Source organism: Pogona vitticeps, chromosome 4, assembly GCF_051106095.1.
Source record: "Pogona vitticeps strain Pit_001003342236 chromosome 4, PviZW2.1, whole genome shotgun sequence".
Lineage (NCBI taxonomy): Eukaryota > Metazoa > Chordata > Lepidosauria > Squamata > Agamidae > Pogona > Pogona vitticeps.
In genome coordinates this window covers 14,600,591-14,624,553 of record NC_135786.1, presented here as the reverse complement: position 1 = coordinate 14,624,553, position 23,963 = coordinate 14,600,591, and the positions used below count along the sequence as shown (strand labels likewise).

The window sequence follows — 23,963 nt, the reverse complement described above, 5'->3', positions numbered from 1 at the left end:
TGGCTATGCAGTGGCCGTGGCACCCACAAAACAGACCTCTTTGCAAAGTGAATATTGACAGCAAATTCATACGATAAGGACTGAGGTGATAACGGGGTTGGATCATTTTCAAAAGGCTTTGCGAGAAAGGTGGGGGACGGAAATGATTGGCTGGCCAAATGAATGGATGGTACCTGTGCGTCATGCGAACTGAAATTTATAAAATGTTTTAAATAATAACAGAATCTGTATAACTGGGGTTCTTTTGGCCTGTGTGACTTCACCTTGTGTCACTTTAAATTTGTTTAGAATTATTTCCAGATGAATAGCAATTTGACTGCAGTCTTAGACATAGTTAGAGTAGGCCTATTGAAATCAACGAGACTTCCATTTGTTATGACTAGAGCCGAAAAATTATTTAATTTGTTCTTCCAGTGCCTTAACATGCTCAGATTTTCAAATTAATTGTATCCATTATTAAATATAAATTATGTTACTCATGAGTAATGACTATTGGTCCTTATTACTTAACTACTTAGTGATTTTAAATCATTAATTAACAGCATTCTTTAATTTGTTAGATTGAAATGTGACACATCAATTTCATGAGAGTTGGAATCCAGCAGCATAATTTATACATTAAATGTCCAATTTCCTCCTGCCCTCAAGGTCCAGGGGCTTCTTTGGGGCCCATTTCATGTTGGTGAAGCCATTGGGAGTTGTGGGAGGGTAGGATGCCTGTAATTTCTGAAAATTGCTGCTACCTGTTTTACCAGTGGTGATGATTTTCAGAAGTCAAAGACTGCCCCCTCCATCCCATGGCCTCCAGCGGATTCTCCAAAATAAAAGGGATCCCAAGAGATATTTGGGATATTTGTGGTGATGGCAGGGAATCAGAAATGTGTAATTTCTGAAAAACTGCAAAAGTTTATTATGTCATCAGCTTTATGCAGCACAAGTTACTGGATTTTGGCCAATATCTTCTTAACAGTTATTAACAAAAGGAATTAATGAACAAACACTAGTGTGTTGTTGCTAATGCTGGTGTTTCCAAACTCTGGCCATGATTACTGTATCTTATTCTCTTGATTTAACTCAGATGTCTGAAGAGACACCAAGGATGAATCTCAATAAAGTCTATTAGTTAATGGGCCAGAACTGTTTTCTTAAAAACAAAACAAAAAAACCATAAATTAACAATGTTTATGGAGCATTTGGTTCCATAGCAGTATCTCCTCCCCTTACATCTTTTACAGTTGAATTTCTAGGGCCCTGAGCAAGTGAGTAAAAACCTGAAAAAATGTGGGTTCATTTTTGCACATAGTAACAAAGGGCTAAATACAATTGTTTGTGCCCAACCATAGTACACTGTTAAATGAATAGAAATTGTTAGTTTAGCGCTGTTGACTCAGTGGATCTCTTCTACTTTGGGCTAAAATTTGATCTTGTTTATCTGTCAATTTATTTGTCTACACACATATGCACTAAATGTGTACAGTGGACCTGGGAGGGAGAGAGGATTGGATTAGGTTCAAAGCATTCAAATGCAATGTTTTCTTGGAAGTCAAAAAACAGTTACAGCTGCTTATCAAGGAGAGGTACAAGGAAGAAAGAAAAAAGTTGGGAGTGTCGGTAAGATATGACTTTTGTTGACGCCTGGAGGCACAGATTGTAGTAACATGTTTTATTGTAAAATTATGGCAGGGATGACATCCATAAGATATCAGCTGATTCAAGATTATATTTTTAGCTACTCTCTTCTGAACGATGCTTTGAGAGGGGGGAAAAGGTAATATGTTCGAAGATCATAAAGAGACTATAGTTATGTTTGTTTGGTGCAGGCCTCTGTTTTAGGAGCAGAAAAAGAACATATTATATTACAGTTCAGTACAAGCAACTTGGCTATCTAGCAAGTTATTGTGGCCATATGAGCAGTTTCTTCAGACTGGTGATGACTCTTTATAGGTTTCACCAAGCCATGCCAAGTCAATAATTAAATTATGTTGCGTGTGTTATGTGCCATGAAGTCACATCCGACTTACAGAGACCCTAATAGTTAAGTGAGATGTTTAAAAAATGGTTTTAGCAGTTGCATCCTAACCACTAAATTTCCATGGTTGAGCAGGGATTCAGACCCAGAAGTCCTGACTTCTAGTCCGTCGCGCTATCCACTGCACCACACTGGATAAATATTATCATACTTTTTTATTTGTTGCAGTTATGACCTGCCTGTCCTCCAGGAAAATCATGTGTAGCCCTTTTCTCAGCAATTTATCCTCAGAACAATCTTGTGAGTTAGGTTAGACTGTGAAACTATACCTACCTCAAGGTTATCAAGTGGGTTTCATGGGGGATTTGAACCCAGATCTCCTCTGAGTTACAGTCCCACATTTTAAGCATTGTGCCACACTAGCTCTCTATAGGAAAGATGAGGTTTGCTGTTTGTGTATTTTTTTTAAAATAGAATCTCAGTGTTTTCAATAGGTGCAGGATAGGAAGAAACTGAGAAATGAAAACTCTTTTGTCAAGCAGAACTTTACCTGTCTACCTGTCTGTTGGGCAGAAGCTGGGAATTTTAGGCATAACTGTTTCTCTGTACCCCAGCCACCTCAGTAAGTGGCATGATTCTGCCGTAAACCTATTCCTTAGGTGGAAATGTGCCACAAGAGGTTTTTCCCATTCAGTTTTTGCTTAGTAATGTGATTTATGTTTTTTTAAAACAAAGAGTTAAGTGGAACATGAAAGCCTAATTTTATTTGCCATCAGCTTTCATGGACTGTGGCATACTTCATCATATGCATAAAGTGTTGACTCAGTCCTTAAATATTTATACAGACATTGGCATGGGTGAACTGAAATGCAAAAGGCACAAACACCAATCAGAATGTTAAAATGACTGACTGCAAACAGTAGTTGGGTGGTAACGCAGATGTCCTAGCGTAGGAAAGCATATTCAACACATGTCCCTGCCCTGTAAGTTACCAGAGACAGAATGTGGCCTCTTATATGAATTCTAGTGCATAAGAGATTTCCTATCAGTAATGTCAGAGGGAACAGAACTGTAATGCAGACTGCGAGAATTGCTTAAACAGTGACTTTAGACAGACAATAATTGAGTGGCTTGTGGACTGGGACAGGAGGTATCCCATCCCAACATTTCAGAAGGCTTTCCACTGCTCTTAGTCACAGGCTGTCATTGAATGTATCCCATAGGTGAGCTGATTAACACTTGTGAGATGTACAGTGGTGCCTCGCTTGATGAAGATAATTCATTCCATTGAAATCGCTGTTAAGCAAAATCCTCGTCAAGCGAAACAAAAAAGCCCATTGAAATGCATTGAAAACCCATTCAATGCATTCCAATGGGCTAAATACCTCAGCGTCCAGCAAAGATCCCCCATAGAGGCGGCCATTTTTGGTGCCTGTAAAGCGAGGCATCTGTCCTAAAGCACAGTGGGGAGCCATTTTGCACAGCAGGTGACCATTTTAGAGCCACTGATCAGCTGTTTTAGAATCAACATCTAGCGATAAATCGGTTCCCAAAGCAGGGAACCGATTATCAGCAAGCAAAATTTCCCTATCTAAACATCGTTTTGTGATCGCTATTGTGGTCGCAAAAACCTCATTGTAAAGCGGATTCGTCATTTAACGAGGTAATCGTTAAGCGAGGCACCACTGTAATGCATTTGTGCTTGTTCGAGCTGTTAGAGATAGAACTGAGCTCCATGATACATTTGTGTTATGTCCTAGTGAACAATATGATTTTCGAAGGATGTAGTGATTTGGAAAGCTCTTTCCGAGGATGAAGAGCTACTTTGAATGTATTGAACTGTGTTGTAGTTTTCTGGAGAAGCTGCAGCATGCAGCATTTGCAGATAGAACATCATAGAATCATTGAGTTGGAAGGGGTCTATAAGGCCATTGAGTCCAGCCTCATCTGCTCAATCCAGAAATCCAAAGCATATATAACAGATAGTTGTTCAATTTTCTCTTGAATGCCTCCAGCATTTGAACGCTCCCTCCTCCTGGGGTCATTGGTTCCATTGTCATACTATTCTGACAGTTAAGAAGTTTTTCCTGATATTCAGCCTAAATCTGGCTTCCTTTTACTTGAGCTCATTATTACATGTCTTGCAGTCTGAGATGATTGAGAACATATTCTATTTCACATATCTTAGAAACCCTACTAGTGTTGCCATGAGTTGGAATTGACTTGACAGCACACACAAAACATGGTCCAAAGGTCTGACAGGGTAAGGTAAATATCTTGTTTTTGTTTTCCATCAACCTATGTGCATTGAACAGAAAGTGTGGAAAGAGGCTCCTGCATGTGAGGCAGCACTGTACATGTTGGTGATGAATGCAAGTTGATTAGGAGAGTAGTCTATGTTTGTCATGTACTGTAGTTCCTATCTTGCATGCACAATGATGGAACTGTTGAGTAGGGATGTGAAAATCCTTTCAATTCCAAATTCATTGTGTTTCTCCAGATATCCTCTGCGTTGTCTGTCTGGCCTTTTTTGTATTCAGTTGTTGGTCTATGTTTGGTATTAGATTGTGGGACATTGAGCTTTCTATGCAGTTTTTAATGTGTCTTCCCCAATATGCAATATGTGTTTGTTATGGGTGTATTCCTCTATTTACTAAAGCCCTATACTTCTCTGAAATACCCATAAACCTCACATGTGTGTGAATTGCTGATAATAGATGCATTTCTTATTTCAGTGAATTTTGGGAGGTGCAGAAAGGAAACTAGCCAAACCATTTAGTTCAACAGTTCTTTGCCATCCAGTGTTACAATGGACAGAAATCTACTGGTGTTATATAAAGTTTGTGTAACTTACTGTGAGTCGTTGCAACTAATTGATAAGGTGCAGGGGAACATCCCAGTCACATGCCTGCGGCCATACCCAGTTACACGCTCAAGATGTGCACCTTGTCAATTAGCTATAATTCGCTATTGCAGATTACAGAAACATTATACACAGCCACTATCTGAAAGACTGTTACTTTCTGACCACGTTGAGCTTTTCTAATCTAAGTTGATTAAGTTGACCAGCTACAGTAAAGAAGAAAGAATGTGTTAATTAATTTTCTTATTACAGAAGGGGAGAGGAAACATAAAGTCTGAAAGAAGTGATTGTTACAAGCCTCTAGTCTTTAACTTTTAGGGAATTCTATAAATTCACCCACCCTATAAAGTTTTGCATGAGGATCTCAGGAAAATGCCATTATCCATGTGCAGCATTATTTGGATTGATCTAGGTTTGAAGGAAAAGAATGTGAGAGGGGAGAAATAAAAAGTGAAGCCAAAAGAGAAGGAGATCAAGCATGTTGAGAGAGCTCCTTATTATGTTACACACTGTAATAAAATGTGAGAGAATATCCAGGCCAGGCATGTTTTTATATGGAACAGATCTACTCATTTGAGCAAGCCACACAACATGATCTGCAGTTCTCCCTGATTTACTAGTGTGTGTGCACAATATGTTTCCATTCAGTGAATCCTCCAGTTGCATTTTTGTGAGCTGCTCAGAAGACAGTGCCCAGAATTCTGGATAACATTGGTGGTCGATCTTATGCCCATAGGAATGTAGAAAGGCCAAGAGGTTTTGAAGCAATTTATCAAGGAAGGGTTAAGAAGAGTTTCTTTGGATGATTTGAGCTTCGTGGCAATTAAAATGGAACCACCTTCTCGAGCTGGTTGTGATGGAACTTCCTTTGACCAAAGAGTCTCGACGCCATTTTGCTGTGTATTGTTCTCTCGCCTCCTCTGGCCACCATCTGTTTCAGTGACTGCCTCCCACTGTTGGAATCTAGTTTTAGGTTGGACTGAACTGAGATACCGTTAGACTAAGAAGAAGAGATAACAAGGAGCTTTGCTCCCCAATTCCATACATTCTCCCTGGACTTGTTAATAATGACAAGTCTCCACTCCCTTCACTGCTGCAAACATTAAACGTTTCTTTGACAAAATGTTTTCACAATGTTAAAACTTTGCTTTAAGATTCCCCCCCCCCATAAAGCAACATGTATTACTTTAAAAGTTGAAGTGTACAATGTAGCTGAGAGACAACTTGCCTCCTTTCTGCAGTTGTCCCTTGTGCTATGCACCCTACAAAAAACAACAACTATAACCTTGCTCTGGGTTGGGAAGTGCAGAGAATGGGGGGGGGGAGAAAGTTGTATCCTTAATTTGGTTCCTGTTGACTATTTTTCCCCCCATATGTCTCATTTCCATTTTCTCTAATATAGGAATTGCCATGTTCCTGTGTGCTTCTGTCCCCAGCCACACAGAACCTGTATGTTTGAATGTACTTGAAAAGATGCAGAGTAGCTGACAGCTCCTTGTCTTACGGAGACAGAGAAGGAAGCATGGAATTTGCCTGGGATGTTGGCAAGTCTTTGGGGGCCAAGTCCCGGGTCCAAGTCCAAGTCTTTGGTGCTAAGTCCCATAAGTCCCAAGTCCCAAGTCTGAGTCTCTCTAACAAAGTTATATGTATTCCTCCTCCCTGCCCTCTTCTCTTTGCCCAGCCCATCCTCATGTTGGGAGTTGTGACTAATATGGAAAAAAAACTCGGAGTCTACCTCACCTTCCCTCATCTTCCCCCCCACCTTCTCAAAAAACCCTTCCTTCCCGTTGCTACCTCCTCCTCTGCCATTCGCCTGCCTCTCCTGCCTCTTTTGACGAGTGTTGCAAAACTTATTCTGGGTTTACTGTGTTCTTCATTTAAAAAAATAGGGACTTGGAAATGCAACTAGAAAAATCAGTTCCAAGTCACAAGTCAAGTCTGAGTCATTTAAAAAAAAATTAGTTGAGTCTGAGTCAAGTCACCAGTGTGGCTTAAGTCTGGCTCAACAGCTAGTCATGCCACTTGATTCCCCATCCTTGGAATTTACATGCTGGGTGATGAAATCCAATCCCTCAAGCTGATTGGGCATTTTAAACTATGAGACCTTGGCCTTAAGATCTAGCAGGACTGATTTTTGGACTTCTCTACTTAAAACCTTTTCCTTCCCACAAAAACAGCAATGCCCAATCAGAGAAAGAGCCCTGCAAGTCTCAAAAGCTAGCTTTAAACTAAGAAAGTTGAGTAGTCTAATAAAGGTACTACCCAGGTTTGTTCTTAGATTTTGTACAAGGACCACATGGGTTGTTTTTCCCCCCTATTTTTGTTTCTCTTAAAATCAAGAACAGCTTACGAAGATTGTCTTCTAGTTCAAAGATCTGTGCTTCTTTTTCGAGAAGAAAAAAATTTACTCTTCACAGTTTTAAAGTATTCTTTACAACAACAATAGCTATCTCATTAATTAGAGACATTGCAATTACCTATACAGTTTCATTCATTCATTCATTCATTTACTTTTTTATACCACCCATCTAGTGGTACCTACTACCCTGAGCAATTTACAACATGGTAAAAGCGCACAGTCATATATAACAACAAAAAATTACAAAAACAAACAAGGAAAAATAAACATATCTGAATAATACTGTTTTTAAATTTGTAATGCCGCCCAGAGTAGACCTTTGGTCTAGATGGGCGGGATATAAATCTAATAAAATAATAAATAAATAAATAAATAAATAAATAAATAAATAAATAGATAAATAAATAAATAAATAATAACCTTCAGTGTGGCGAAGTTTTCTGTTCTGCTCTGTTCTTTTCCCTTCTCTCCTTTCCTTTAACTAAGGAAGACCTCCGCACAAGCTTCCTTAAAAAGCTCTGCCTTCAAGAGCTTCTCAAAAGTCTGAAGGCAGAGAGCCTGGCTCAGACTCAGCCAACAGCTCCAAGGATTCTGCCAGTATGCTTGGACTGGAGGCTGATGGCCTCTCAGGGTGCCAGTGGCAATCCCCTCACACCAAGCAATACCAAGGCAATACAGTATCTTGTATCAAAAAAACTTCCCTTTTAGGAGAAGCCTGGCTTTTGACATATACACACAGAGAGAAAAAACTTTAGCAAATCCTTTAAAAGAAATTACAATCTTTGCCAGACTTTTCTCCATGAAGCTCATGATGACACGCATGATCCTATTCTCTTGTTCAACAGCCTTGTGACATAGTTTAGAGTGAAGGTGAATGTCTTTGGGTCACCTAGCAAGTGGTGGCCTGAACTTCACTAGTTCTAGTTTAATACTTTAACTGCATCCACATATTTGTTTCTATTTGTTTGTATTTATGACAGTGGTGGACTCTATGAATGCAGCATCTCTAGATCTTTGTTGCCTTTACGTATATGCTGAAGAGCCAAACTACTTCTCAGTTTAAATATTAGGAGAAATTGAAAAATAGCTTGTCTCTCCAGTGGTCAAATACATCCAGTGCCTTGTTTAATTTGTGTCTGGATTGCTCAGTGATTTAGGGATCTCACTGTGGAGCCAGAGGTTGGGTGTTCAATTCCCCACTGTGCCTCCAGTGAGTAGAGCCAACCTGTGCAGTCATGGGCAAGCTGCACAATCCTAGGGAGCCCATAGAAGAAGGGAATCATAAGCTGCTTCTGAGTACTCTTTACCTAGAAAATCCTGGAAAAAGGTCACCGTCAGAATTGACTTGACAACACACAGTTTGTTGTTGTTGTTGTTGTTACAAGTTTTAACCAAAAACCTAAGTATCTTTTAAGTATCGGTGCAGTATGTACAGTATAGGTAAAGGTTCCCCTTGACAATTTGTCTAGTCGTGTCCGACTCTAGGGGGCGGTGCTTATCCCCGTTTCCAAGCCATAGAGCCAGCGTTTGTCTGAAGACAATATTCCGTGGTCACGTGGCCAGCGCGACTAGACACGGAATGCTGTTTACCTTCCAACTGTGGTGGTACCTATTCATCTACTTGCATTTTGCATGCTTTTGAACTGCTAGGTTGGCGGGAGCTGGGACAAGCAAAGGGGGCTCACTCCATCGCATGGATTCGATCTTACGACTGTAGGTCTTCTGACCTTGCAGCACAGAGGCTTCTGCAGTTTAACCTGCAGGGCCACCACGTCCCTTGCAGTATGCAAGCTGTTCCTGATATTGCCGATTTTCATAGCTCTGATGAGATCTGCAGCTGCTTATAGTACTGTGTAAAATTTCTTGATATTGTTCCCAAAGCCCCAATGACTATGGGGACCATTAAAATTTGTTTCTTTCAGAGGTGACATGTTCTGATAGCCAGGCCTCTGTACTTTGTTAGTTTTTCCAATTCTTTATTTTCAGCTCTGGCATCCCCTGAAATTGCTATGATGATGATGATGATGATGATGATGATGATGATGATGATGATGATGATGATGTTGTTGTTGTTGTTGCTATTGTTGTTATTGTTATTGTTATTTATTGCTGCTGCTGCTGCTGCTACTACTATTCCTACTACTACTACTATTACTACTACTACATGAACACAAGGCTCTATCTTGTAAAAGAAGAAAGCAACATTTCGAAGAATTAAAAAAGGGGATCACAGGTTTCTCTGCACTGTTTCCAAGCAGCCATTGGTGTCACAGAGGAATAACTTGGCAAGAATCCATAGGGGCTGCTAAAAACAAGTGAAAGAGAGTGTTTTCTATAGGGCTCTGAAGTTACATAACAATTTAACGACTGTGTTCTCGTAATAATGCAACCAGATTTCTGGATATCCAAAGAAATCTTGATTTGTTCTCTTCCATTGGGAGCAATTTTGACCTGAAGATCAGTACAGTACTGATAAGGCAGTGTGGTGTACAACCTTCTCAGGTATACATGGTGAGGAATCCGTTCTGAAGTTATATGAACACCCTCTTACTACAGTTCATGTATTTTGATTGACCCTGAGGTGACCTCACTAATGTCTAAAGCCTGCACTTTGGAAGAGTTTGATCCGCTGGATTGAATCAATGTGGAAACAGCTTCCTGTTGAGCTGAAGATGTACAAAGCTGTTGTTCTCTTTGACCTTTATGGAGTGGAGACTTGAACTATCTGTCAATGCCATGCAAGAAAGCTCAGTCATTTTCATCTTATGTGTCTTTGGAGAATTCTTAGCATCAAGTGGTAGGATACAGTCATTGACACTGAAGTCTTGGAGCAAACATAAATAACAAGCATCTTTAGAATCTTGGAGCAACAAGTGCAGTGGGCTGGCCGTGTCATCAGGATGTCACACAGCCATCTCCCAAATCGTATTTTTTTATGTTGAGCTTGATTTAAGTGCTCAATTGTGTGGCAGACAAAAGAAATGATTCAAGAATATACTGAAAGCAACATTGAAAGAATTTAATATTGATCGTGTTGAGAAGCTCTCTCTGGAATATCTGGCAAAACACTTTCAACCAAGGGGCTAAATAATTTGAAATAAAAGGAATCAAGGATTCACAAAGGAAGGGAGAAATGGAAACTAAAAAATGTAACATTTCAACAGCCTAAAGAGCACAGGATCAGCTGATTAGCCCCCACTCTTACTGTACCTTCCAGACTCATATGGGACTAATATGGCTACTCATATGGCTGCTGCTGCTGCTACTGCTACTACTACTACTGCTACATGTACACAAGGCTCTACCTTGTAAAAGAAGAAAGCAACACTTTGATATATTAAAAAGTGGATCACAGGCTTCGCTGCACTGTTTTCAAGCAGCCCTTGGTGTCACAGAGGAATAACTTGGCAAGAATCCATAGGGCTGCTAAAAACAAGCAAAAAAGAGAGTTATCCATAGGGCTCTGAAGTTACACAACAATTTAACAACTGTGTTCTAGTTTTAATGCAGCCACATTTCTGGATATGCGAAGAAATCTTGATTTGTTCTCTTCTATCGGGAGCAATTTTGACTTGAAGATCAGTACTGGTAAGGCAGTGTGGTGTACCAACCTGCTCAGGTGTACATGGTGAGGAACCCGTTCTGAAGTTATATGAACACCCTCTTACTACAGTTCATGTATTTTGATTGACCCTGAGGTGACCTCACTAATGTCTAAAGCCTGCACTTTGGAAGAGTTTGATCCGCTGGATTGAATCAATGTGGAAACAGTTTCCTGTTGAGCTGAAGATGTACAAAGCTGTTGTTCTCTTTGACCTTTATGGAGTGGAGACTTGAACTATCTGTCAATGCCATGCAAGAAAGCTCTGTCATTTTCATCTTATGTGTCTTTGGAGAATTCTTAGCATCAAGTGGTAGGATACAGTCATTGACACTGAAGTCTTGGAGCAAACATAAATAACAAGCATCTTTAGAATCTTGGAGCAACAAGTGCAGTGGGCTGGCCGTGTCATCAGGATGTCACACAGCCATCTCCCAAATCGTATTTTTTTATGTTGAGTTTGATTTAAGTGCTCGGTTGTGTGGCAGACAAAAGAAATGATTCAAGAATATACTGAAAGCAACATTGAAAGAATTTAATATTGATCGTGTTGAGAAGCTCTCTCTGGAATGTCTGGCAAAACACTTTCAACCCAAGGGGCTAAATAATTTGAAATAAAAGGAATCAAGGATTCACAAAGGAAGGGAGAAATCGGAACTCAAGAATGTAACATTTCAACAGCCTAAAGAGCATAGGATAAAATGGCTGTTGTGGGTTTTTCGGGCTCTTTGGCCATGTTCTGAAGGTTGTTCTTCCTAACGTTTTGCCAGTCTCTGTGGCCGGCATCTTCAAAGGACTGGAGTAGTATTTTGTGCTCTGGTGCAGATTGTTTGGGAGTTGAGTATTTATAACTGTGGGATCAGCTTTTGTCCTTTTCAGGAGATGGGTGATTATGGTGATCAGTATGTTTTTGTTGTGAATGTATTGTTGTGATAAGGAGGAGAGATTATCTGTCACTGTGATTGATGGGTGTTGTTAGCTTATCTTTTGTGTGTAGTCATCACCAGTCCTTGTGGCTGGGGAGAGTTCATTGACCTTTTGCACACTGTATTTTTCAGTGCTGGGAGCCAAGCTTTGTTGAGTTTTAAACTTTCTTCTTTTTTGCTGAACTTCTGCTGGTGTTTGTGGATTTCAATGGCTTCCCTGTGCAGTCTAACGTAATGATTGCTGGTGTTGTCCAGTATTTCAGTATTTTGAAATAGAATTTCATGCATAGGATCAGCTGATTAGCCCCCACTGTTACTGTACCTTCCAGACTCATATGGGAATAATTAATCTCCTGCAGGTCCATCAACATGTTATTGCTCAATCTTAACTTTTAACTTCTTCTTTTCCCTAAGTGGTGAATGTGATAGAAATTGTTGTCTTTGAAAACAAAGGACAAACTGTATGTCTCTTTTACAAAGATGTTTGATTTTACTTTTTTCCCCTCTTGCTGTGCAATATACCTGGAAGTCTTTCCGCAGATACATGTTGGCCGTACTCCTTGGTCTTTAGAGCCCTGCTTTTCAGTTGATCTTTTCCATTCTTTCGCACTATTGAGAGCTGGACCAGGGTTGGACCAGGAATAGAAGGCATTGACTCTACACTCAACTGCAAAGCTCTCTAGAACAATGTGGGTTCCATTCTTTCTATATAACTTACACACAGGATTGTTATGAGGCCAAAATGTGGTAGATGAATAGGAGAGAATAGGATCATGTATATCTCCTTGAGTTCCTGGAGCTCAAGATAGGATATAAACCCAGTAGATTCTGGTATTTTACACCTCCATTTTGTTTCAAAGTATTTAGTCTATTTTGGCAGATCTGTGGAGAGGTCAGCTACAAACTAAAATAAGTTTAATAATGAGCTTTCTGCAGAGATGGGAAGAGTTAATATTTTGGATTACACCTCCTGGTATCTGTTTTCCAGATTCTAGCTTTGCATTGGTTGCTTTTCAGTGGCCTTGGCAAAGAAAATATATAGATTTCAACCATATGTTTATATAACAGTTTAACCACTTTAAATGGTTGGATGCAATCCAATCGATATGTTAATATCTCAGGTTGATAGTTGAGTGGTCCATCTGTGGCAGGAGAAATCACAAGGTAAAAACAGATTAGAGAGAGATCCCCGAGGCAGCAAATATTTCACTAAGACAAGCATCCTCCAAATGTAAATTAGAGATGTGTAATGATGTTGTTTAGATAGGATTATTAATTTTCATCTGAGCATAACACTTTACATATATATTTATTATTGTTTGTTTCTATAAATCACTTATTTAAAAATATCACAGTCATGTACAGCAATAAGGCAACACAGAATACAGCAGTACACAGAATCGGGCTAGAAGCCAGAATCATGTTGAGAGAAATTGTGCATGGAAGACCCTAAATGGCTTGAGTCCAAGCTATCTATAAGACCGCATCTTCCTCTACAAGCCTGCCCAGACAGCCAGGTAATCAGAGGTGTGCTTGGTGGGGACACGGGAGAGGATCTGCTCTGTTGCTGCTCCCAGACTCTGGAACTCCCTCCCATAGGAGGCCAAGCTGGCCCCATCTTGGCTGTTCTTCTGCAAGGAAGCAAAGCCTTTTTCTCCTCAGATAGACTTTTCCTTCTTGACTGGCAATAAATAGAATAAGTAAGTAAAGGCCCAAGCAGTTTACTCCCTTTGGCCAGGTGCTCATTGTGTGATCAGTTGCACAGCTGGTCCTGCAGCTGATTTTTCAATAAGTGCAAGAATGATTGTACAGCACAAACTCTTATCACAGTGGAGAAACTGCTTGTGTGATGACCTTTCTGCATAGAAAAATTCTGTCTTCCTATCTGTTGTGAAGTTGTTGTTCCCTAAGTTTGTAATATAATAGGATCCTGACCTTTGTGTTTAGTGATTTTTATTCTGCTTCCAAGTGATGAGCTTTCTTGACATTGGGGAACATCAAGAAGCAGGAAGAGGAGGAAAGTATTTGTATGGCTGTGTGCTCTGAGGTTTATGAGGAAATGGTTTAAAAATAAAAAGTGAGAATGTTATATATGTTTATGGTGAGTCTGCATGTTCCACATTTAGAATAATGTGTGCAGTTGTGTTTGCCTTACCTAAAATAAATGCATGCACAGTTTAAGAAAGTATAGAAAGAAGAGCAGTTAGAATAAAGTAGGGCACATTATGTGGACACATTTATGCAGACGGAAGGGATTTTTCCTAATAGAACAGTGATTTGATTTTGGAGTCTTATTTATTTTATTTATTTATTGGATTTTTATCCCACCTATCTAGACCAAAGGTCTACTCTGGGTGGCTTACAAATTTAAAAACAATAAAACCAAAAAACATATAGGTCCAAGATGGCAAAAGTATAAGAAAATAAGATATGGCACGAGGGAAAGCCTACCCAAATCACCAGGTTTTAAGTTTGTTCCTGAAAACACCCAGAGAGGGAGCCAGGCGGATCTCCACTGGCAAGTTGTTCCAAAGGAGAGGGGCCACTGCTGAGAAGGACCGGTTCCTCATTCTTTCCTTCTGGACCTCCCTAGGCATTGGGCCCCTCAGCCGCCTGGCTTGGCTGGAATGAGTGACTCTGGCAGAACTGGGTGGGAGAAGGTGCTCTGCCAGATATGGAGGTCCTAAACCATTTAGGGCTTTATATGTAATTGTAAGAATTTTGAAATCGACGTGGAAACGAATGGGCAGCCAATGCAAGGCGGCCAGTGTGGGGAAATATGTTGGTACCTTTTCACCCCTGCAAGACGTCTGGCCACCGCATTTTGTACCATCTGAAGTTTCCGTATCAGTCTCAAAGGCAGCCCCATGTAGAGTGCATTGCAGTAATCTAATCTTGAGACTACGAGTGCATGGACCAAATTGGTGAGCGCCCCCACATCAAGACAGGGACGCAGCTGGGAAATCTGCTGAAGGTGGAAATGTGCAGAACGGACCACTGACGACACCTGGGTCTCCATGGTGAGCACTGGGTACAGGTGTATACCCAAACTGGGAACCTCACTCTTGGTGGTAAGAGTGACACACCCGCAAAGGAAAGGGAGTTTCCCAGACCACTGATGTCTGGGACACCCACCCGAAGGAGCTCTCTCTTGCCCAAATTCAGACTCAGTCCATTCACCTGCATCCATTGCTGAACAGCCCCTAGGCAGCGTTCAAGAGATGAAACAGCATCCACTGTTGTTGGAAAAAAGGAGATGTAGAACTGAATATCATCAGCGTACTGATGACACAAAGCCCCACATACCCCGATGACCCCTCCCAGTGGCCTCATATAGACATTAAACAGTATTGGGGAGATAATCGAGCCCTGTAGAACCCCACAATTGAGGCTCCACAGGGCCGAGAAACTCTCTGCAATCTACACTCTCTGGGGTTGGTCCTCCATGGAGCTAGGCAAGAGACAGGCCACCAATTCCCAACTTGGAGAGCCTCCCCAGGAGAATACCATGGTCAACAGTATCAAAGGTGGCTGAGATATCAAGGAGGACCAGCAGACACATTTTGCCCCTGACGGACTCTTTCATTAGGTCATCAAACAGGGTGACCAATGCTGTTTCCATGCCGTGGCATGGCCTGAAGCCCGAATGGAATGGATCCAGGGCATTGGTTTCATCCAGAAGAGCCTGCAGTTGATCGGCCACCACCTCTCAGCTACCTTGCTGAGGAAAGAAACATTGGCAACGGGCCTATAATTATCAATATCGTCTGCTGCCAAGCTCAGTTTCTTCCTAATGGGCCTAATGAGTGTCTCCTTGATCTCCTGGAGAGACCCATTAATTATTGCTGTAACCCTTTCAGATGTTATAGGCCTGGCTGCTTTGATTAGCCAGGCCGGGCAAGGGTCAAGGGAGGAGGTGGTGTCATGACAGCAGTCAAGCACTCTGTCCACCATGTCTGATGTCACAGGCTGAAAATGGTTAAGTCTCATCGGGCAAGACAGAGCGCTGGACGTCTCTGCTCAATCCACTGTTTTCAAATAGGGATAAGATCCCAGCAGATGGCCTCCACTTTTGATTTTAAAAAAGGCTGCAAATTGGTCAGATGAGATGCTAATGGGAGGCCAGTCACTATGACCAACTCTGGATAGATCGCAGACGATACAGGAAAGTTCTGCCCGCTGATTATGGGCTTCGCTTATCTGGACAGCGAAGTAAGATTGACTAGCAGCTTTTACCTTAGATTGGTAGTCGCGATCCTGACAGCTATTTGATTATTTCCCATTGGGTTCCACCTCCGTATGCGCTCTAGCCTTCTCCTATTTCACTTCATTTATCATAGCTCTGGATTAAACCAGGGTCAAGGGCGATCTCTGTGCCGGATAGGGTGTTTAGGTGTGATTGTGTCAACAGCCCTGATGGCAATGGCCAGCCAGCTATCAACCATAGCCTCGACAGCAGCGCCAGTCAAATCAGCCGGAATCCCTCTCATGGGGTCCTGGAATCCTATGGGATCCAATAATCTTTGAGGGTGAACCATTAAAACAGGCCCTTGCAGGGAGAGAGAGACACTTCAAGATTGCATTTAATTAGGCAACGATCCGACCATGACAAGGGGACAGACACTAGGTCAGTCACCATCGGAGCACACTCACTCTGCTCAGTGGAGAACACCATGTCCAGTGTGTGGCCACCCATATGGGTAGGGCCTTTGACATGTTTGGATATGTCCAAGGAGGCCATGGTCTCCAAGAACTCCAAGACCTGGACCGGAAACCTCTACATCCACATGCACATTGAAGTCACCCAAGACCAACAGCCTTGGGGACCCCAACAGTGCCACGGAGACAAAGTCTGCCAGCTCTGGAAAGGAAATGGCTGGGTGGTGGGAAGCGCGGTAACCCAGCAAGATCCCTATACCATCCCTGGCCCCAATCGACACGTAGAGGGGCTCTAGACCTGGTGTCACCAGAGCAGAGTGCCTAGCAACCTGAAGGGTGTCTCTGTAGGCAATGGCTATTCCCCCGCCCCACCCCTCCAGTCTACCCTGATGTTGGACTGCATAACCGGGAGGGCAGGCAAGAGTCAGGGGAACGCCCCCTTCCCTGTCCATCCATATTTTGGTTATGCATGCCAGATCTGCATCCTCCTCCAGAATCAGATCTTGTATAATCTGGGACTTATTTGATACAGATCTGGCATTACTACATGGTGTTTATTCTTTGTCTACAGTGTGGAAGGGATTGTCACTCTCAAATTGGCCTTCTCAGCCACACTAGACGCTGTTCCAAGTCCTCAATACAGAGCATGTTACCATAGTCTTTCGAGACTGAAGGATGCCTAGTTATTCTTTTCATCCTTTCCACAACCCATTTGCCATAATGACAGTTTAATTCACCCAATGGAATTTGGACTCTGAATTCCACTGACAGCACATTGAGCAAATCCAAAACCTTAAAACCAAACCTGAAATTCGGTTCACTTTGTGAGCATGCCAATCAATAAAGATGATTATTGATTATTATCATGACCCTTCTTAAGTTCATAGTCCGGCAATAATGGCCGAAATCCTACCAAGAAAAAACATACAGCAGTTTTGCCTCATATAAGAAATTCCAAAGCAACCCATTGCACGGTTAGTTTCAGTTTGTATGCGAAAAAGTTTAAAAACCAGCAAGTAATAAAGGGCTGGTATAGATACAATGAAAATTACTTAGTCAATTTCTTGCAGTGACGTTTTGTGAAAGAAATCTTCTACAGTACCTGTCTTAAAGAAAGCCAGGATTTTGCAGCACACTCTCGACATGTGTGCATAAAAAAATAAAGAATCCAGTTAACTTAAAGCATCATTTTTTGTACTTACTGAAACTTTAGGAAACTAAAGCGGGTTTTTTTAATAGCTTAGATTTCTCTGCTTAAATCAATAACAGAACAGTAATGTATTCTCGAAGACTTTCACGGCCAGAACACAGGCAGAGTTCTAACTCCTGTCCTCTGAAGATGCCGGCCACAGAGACTGGTGAAACATTAGGAAGAAAAAACCTCCAGAACACAGCCAAACAGCTTGAAAAACTTACAACAGCCAACAGAATAGTAGTTAGTTGTTATATACACTTCTCTATGTACTTCCAAAATACTGTATTTCAGTACTTGAAGTAGTATTTCCCATGGGTGGTAATATCTCTTTAAGCATACAGTTGCTGTTGTTGTTGTTTAGTCGTTTAGTTGTGTCTGACTCTTTGTGACCCCATGGACCAGAGCACACCAGGCCCTCCTATCTTCCACAGCCTCCCAGAGTTGGGTCAAATTCATGTGGGTAGCTTCGATTACACTGTCCAGCCATCTTGTCCTCTGTCATCCCCTTCTCCTCTTGCCTTCACACTTTCCCAACATCAGGGTCTTTTCCAGGGAGTGTTCTCTTCTCATGAGATGGCCAAAGTATTGGAGCCTCAGCCTCAGGATCTGTCCTTCCAGTGAGCACTCAGGGTTGATTTCCTTCAGAATGGATAGGTTTGTTCTCCTTGCAGTCCAGGGGACTCTCAAGAGCCTCAATTCAAAAGCATCAATTCTTTGGCGGTCAGCTTTCTTTATGGTCCAGCTCTCGCTTCCATGCATCGCTACTGGAAAAATCCATTGGCTTCGTTTCTGATTGATTGCTAAATAGGTAATAGTGATCAGTATCACATTCCACTGTTCTGCCAGCACACTAGGAGGGACATTACCAGCAGACTGCTGCTAATTAAAAAGTTCTTTGAATTTTGTGTGACAGTTTTTCCTTCTTAACTTTTTGTTCCTTGGGTGACCAAGCGTGTGACTATTTCCCTAAGCCAAAGAAGGAGAGAAGCATGATGACTGGATGGAAACAAGGTATACTCACTTGAATGATTACCTGTGTAATGCTGTGCAAAAAGCAATAGGATTCTAGCCAATAGAGTTTAGGTAACCAGATATTGGGGGGGGTCAAAAGCAATGAATGATTAAGAACATAAGAAGTTATCTTGTACTGAGTCAGACCTAGATTACAGATCCATCTAGTTTTCTGTTACCATTCTACATCAGCAATGGGTCTCAAGGATTTCAGTCTTACCCAGCCCTGCCTGAGACCTTGTGCATGCAAAGCATGTTTGATTGCCACCAATATTTGGCACTGGACTTAATGGCGGGCTGTTTGCCATCATGTTCTGGTAGTTGACTTCCACTCCTCTTGTTGATCGTTTACTTTATCACACTACCAATCCTGGTTAAATGCCTTTTGCAGCTTTTGTATAAAAAATAAGATTGAATGGGAAAAAAACCCTGTCAACAAAGAAGAAGAATTACAGATATACATACCATCTTCTTTATACGACTTAGTACTAATGGAAGAGTAGAATTCTCCAGCTTCTGAGTGGCTGTTTCTGGGTTCTGGAATTCCCTGCCAAGAGAGGGGATGGTAGATCATGTTTGATATACTCTGCCAGAAGGCTAGACTTTTGGACATTTGAGCTGACTGCTCAGTTTGTTGATTATGTTTTATCAGAGGAGTGCTGTTTTTCTCTTAATTTTGTTGATGTGTTAACAGTTCTGCGTTTATGTTAGTCACCCTTCAGTACTATGTGTGGTGGAGAGATGGGGATATAAATTTAATTAAATATATATAATAATAATTGGCTAAATCTGATTGTTAGTCCAAAACAACAATGATTGTTAATATATTCATTTAATTATAGGGAATTTCATAAACGTTGAAAACACATCCCATTCATTCCATAAGATTATTTAGATGTAGCAGTGGTAGCAACAGTAATAGCTGCTTTCCTCTTCTGTTCAAGTAAGCAGCATGTACTGTTTTAGAATTTACAATCTGTGGAAGAGAGCAGCTTCTGGATTATTTTATCTTTTAATAATATTTTCTTTTTCTCTTGGCTCAGCTGTATACTTTTTCTGGGATCATTTTTACATTGCTTGAATAATTATCTGGAATACTTAGTACACAGCTTTTGTGGTCCAAGAGAAGGGCAATCTGCAAATGCTTTCATAGCCATAGAACTGGTGTGTGTTGTTGGCATGAATTGTTATTCTATTTTTCATTCACGTTCACTGGCTTTTTGTTAACAAAAGCCAAATTCAACAGATGTTCGGGCAACTCGGAGCTCAGAATTTAGATCTGGTAATTTGAGATCTCAAGATTCCCGTTTTCCTCCTTACCACACTGGATGCCTCACACAAAAATGAAAGGTGTTCACACTGATTTAGCTGAAACACTGCTGATGTACTGTTATCACAATTCAAGCACTGTTCATTATGTTGATTGTTTTTCACACAGTGAAATCATTTCAAATAGAGCAACTTTTTTTTTCAAAAGTAGATAATATACTGTTCTGTGTCTTGCTCTTGGCTAGAGGTAAAGAGTCTTAGCTGCTTTCAGCGTCATTCTTCAGGATTCTCACAATGTTGGATCAGCCTAAATCAATGAGAACAAGAAATCTAATGAGAATTCTTTCCATCTTTTTCCATACCTTCACTAGAACAACTCACATTTCATAGATACGTATGTGCCTTTAAAATCAGTAGGAATTAAATATCAATGTTGCAATGAAGGCTGAAAGGAGTATGTGTGGATATATCAAGTGTTTTTATTCTACCCTTATGAATGGGTACAGATTGGGGATCAGTTGGGTGAGGAATTTTGTGTAGGAAGGAAATGCTGATGCTAGTTTTATGCATATCTCCGTTTATAAGGGGTTACTGTTGTAGAGGAAGGGCCTGATCAGTTATGTACTTGACCACATGTAGTTAAAAATATTATTTGGAATACAAACTTCCTTGTCTAAAGACTAGTTTTTACACCAAGTCAAACACCACGAGAGGCACTTCTCCTGCCTTCACCCTCTAAATACACTCCAACACTACTCAGTCCTGGAAATTATACAGAGCATGTGTCTTAATGTTGACTTTGACTCCTTGCCTGGTAGCAAATATGATGTCTTTCTAAGGAAGTACTCTAAGAAGACTCTCAAGAAGGACCCAAACTCCCCTGTCTAGCTTTTGTTTTAGAAAGAAAGAAAGAAAGAAAGAAAGAAAGAAAGAAAGAAAGAAAGAAAGAAAGAAAGAAAGAAAGAAAGAAAGAAAGAAAGAAAGAAAGAAAGAAAGAAAGAAAGAAAGAAAGTTAAAAGAGGAAGGGAATATCATCTGTTCTTCATCATTAAATCCTTCTTTTTCGGGTGGAGAGTAAATGTGTTGTAATATAAGAAAGATATTTTCCCAAGCTTGGGAATTTTAATACTTTTGACTACAATTCCCAGAATTCCCCTGCCAGCTTTTATGCTGGATGGAGGATTCTGGTATCTATAGTCCAAAAATGTAACATTTTAGTTCTTTACTTTATCAGGCGGTTGAATGACTGATTTTTTTTTCCTAATGAGAAAAATCAAAATGTCAGAGGATGCATCTACACTACACAGTTATAGCACTTTGATTCCAGTTTTACAGCTATGGTGCCATCCAATGGAATGCTGGGAATTGCAATTGAGCAAGCTCTAGTGCTCCTCATGAATGACAGCAGGAAAATTTAAGTACACCCACAAACTATTTTTCCCAGCATTCTGTAGGACTGAACCATAGCAGCTGATATGGAATAGTGCAATATTTTCCGTCTTTTGTCTTTTTCATTGTTTTTGGCTTCCATCTGTTTTAGTTACATGCGAGCTTCTGAACAGATCTAGGAGTTTAACAAATTCATAATAAAGAACTGGAGAAAGAAAAGTTAGAAGGAAAATCGCCTAGACAGCAGACTTAGTGAACAGCATTCAGTAGATTTTTCTGGTTGCAGTTTAATACCATGGGTTGCACTGCTGACTGTGGACTTTTATTGTGTGTGGCTTTTTTTTAAAGGTCTGGACCTTTAAGTTTAGTTAAGAATTTTAGCTGAATTAGCAAATACTTTTCAATATGAATGAGTTTAAATTAATAGAGATTAAGATAGTTGAACAAAGTTAAGATAAGGATCAAGTTTTAAAGGAGAACTGCAAGAGCCAAGCAAAAGACATTGAAATTAAATTTCAGATCCAGTTGATCAGCAATCTTGTCAGATACACCTAAAAACTGGCAGGAGTCTAAGAGGTAGTTCTCATGGTGGGAGGTGAGGAGAACATGCCATACAGCCATGTCATGCTTTGAGTGCGAGTAGATTGAACATGCAAGAGCTGTGTGTCCACACCTACATATCTGGCCGCATGGCTCATTGGCTTGTGCAGGAGATTCTGTTTCTGCAACACCGCCTCAATCTGGTTTTCCAACACATTCTATGCTGTCCAGGATCCAATTACCAATTTGTCAGATTTTTATTGATGAAGATCTATTACTTACCTTTGTAATTTGCTCCCCATGAGTGCTGAAGCACTACTCTGGGCAATTTACAATAATAAACAAAACTAGATAACACTAAAACTATTTAAAACCAGTATAGCAACTAACCAATAAAACCAGGTGGCGCTAAAGCAAAAGAACAGAAAGGTGGAGGACAAAAGTTGGTCAGCTAGGGTCAGTGTGGAAAGCCTCCCTGAAAAGCCACGTCTTCAGTTGCCTCCTGAATGTCCACAGGGAGGGGGCCAGGCGAAACTCCTCTGGAAGCTGGTTCCACAAGGTTGGGGCCGCCATGAAGAAGGCCCTGCTTCTAGTAGATGACTTACAGGTCTCTCTCAGAGTGGCCAGCTGAAGGAGCCTCACCTGTGATGATCTGATGGGTCTGGCAGATGACATTGGGGAAAGACATTCTGACAAGTGGGCCCAAACTATGGAGAGCTTTGTATGTGAGTGTCAACACATTTAACCGTTTCCATCTGAACATTCAGAAGAAGAAGGAGAAAAATTAAAAAAAAGAAGAAGGCAACCTAGAGGTCGATAAATTTGTTAGCATTAAGACAGCCTCTGCAGAAACTTGTAATAACAACACCAAGGGTGAGTTGTACATTCTGCAGATCCATAGTCACAATATTACCTAATTCTCTTTGATGTGTGAGTTGCTTAGTTGTTGTTTTGTTTTGTTTTGTTTTGTTTTTTTGCTTTATTTAATTTCCATGACACCGCTGAAATGGAATCAAACTGCTATAACTGTATAGTGTATATAATACTTTAAGGAAAGATGTCTTTAAGATAGTGGTGGAATGTAAAAAATGATTCAGCTGTCAAGATGCAAAGACAGTTTGATTAAATCCAGAGGAGTACCAATTAACATCTGGGCTGCACTGTCTTCCAAGGAGGTCATCATCTACATGGTCTCTGTGTATGTGGATTTCCCGGTCTCTTTCATATACACAGCAAACATTTCTCTGTGATTACACTGTTCTTTAATTGAGAGCCAGTATGTTGTAGTGCAGCAGTTCCCAACCTTGGGTAACTCAAGTGTTCTTAGACTGCAACTCCCAGGAACCCCAGCCAGCACAGCTGGTGGTGAAGGCTTCTGGGAATTGGAGTCCAAAATATCTGGGTTACTCAAGGTTGAGAAACATTGGTGTAGTGGATAGACTGACGGACTATGGCTCAGGAGACCCAGATTCAAATCCCACTTTGGCTTTGGAAACTTAGTAAGAGGTGATGACAGCAAACTGTGCCTGTTGTTGTTGTTGTTGTTGTTGTTAATGTTGTTGTTTAGTTGTGTCCCCATGGACCAGAGCACGCCAGGCCCTCCTCTCTTCCACTGCCTCCCAGCATTTGGTCAAATTTACGTTGGTAGCTTCAATGACGCTGTCCATCCATCTTGTCCTCTGTTGTCCCCTTCTCCTCTTGACGTCACACTTTCCCAACATCAGGATCTTTTCCAGGGAATCTCCTCTTCTCATGAGATGGGCAAAAGTATTGGAGCCTCAGCTTCAGGATCTGTCCTTCCAGTGAGCACTCAGGGTTGATTTCCTTTACAATTGATAGGTTTGTTCTCCTTGCAGTCCAGGGGACTCTCAAGAGCCTCCTTCAGCACCACAATTAAAAAGCATCAATTCTTTGGTGGTCAGTCTTCTTTATGGTCCAGCTCTCACTTCCATACATAGCTACTGGAAAAATCATAGCTTTGACTATGCAGACCTTTGTTGGCAAGGTGATGTCTCTGCTTTTTTAGATGCTGTCAAGGTTTGTCATCACTTTCCTCCCAAGAAGCAGGCATCTCTTAATTTCATGGCTGCTGTCACCATCTGTGGTGATCATGGAGCCCAAGAAGGTAAAATCTGTCACTGCCTCCATCTCTTCCCCTTCTATTTGCCAGGAGGTGATGGGG

General features: G+C 41.0%; 1 protein-coding gene and 1 long non-coding RNA gene across 4 annotated transcripts in view; one reads left to right on the top strand and one right to left on the bottom strand.

Annotated features, from left to right (window-relative positions):
• Positions 1-23,963, top strand: part of GNAS (GNAS complex locus) — a 274,080-nt gene that overhangs the window by 16,260 nt on the left and 233,857 nt on the right. The window lies entirely within an intron of this gene.
• The window catches only part of LOC110084742 (uncharacterized), a 74,980-nt gene continuing 63,776 nt past the window's right edge, over positions 12,760-23,963 (bottom strand). Inside the window, exons 3-5 of one of the 3 annotated variants that reach the window (XR_013544448.1) lie at positions 19,904-20,159; positions 19,049-19,130; positions 12,760-12,860 (exon numbers count right to left, since the gene is read on the bottom strand). This is a non-coding gene — a long non-coding RNA (uncharacterized LOC110084742). Of the gene's footprint in view, positions 12,861-18,226; positions 18,539-19,048; positions 19,131-19,396; positions 20,160-23,963 lie in introns of those variants that run through there. The other 2 variants (XR_012086119.2, XR_013544447.1) reach the window with 2 other exon arrangements.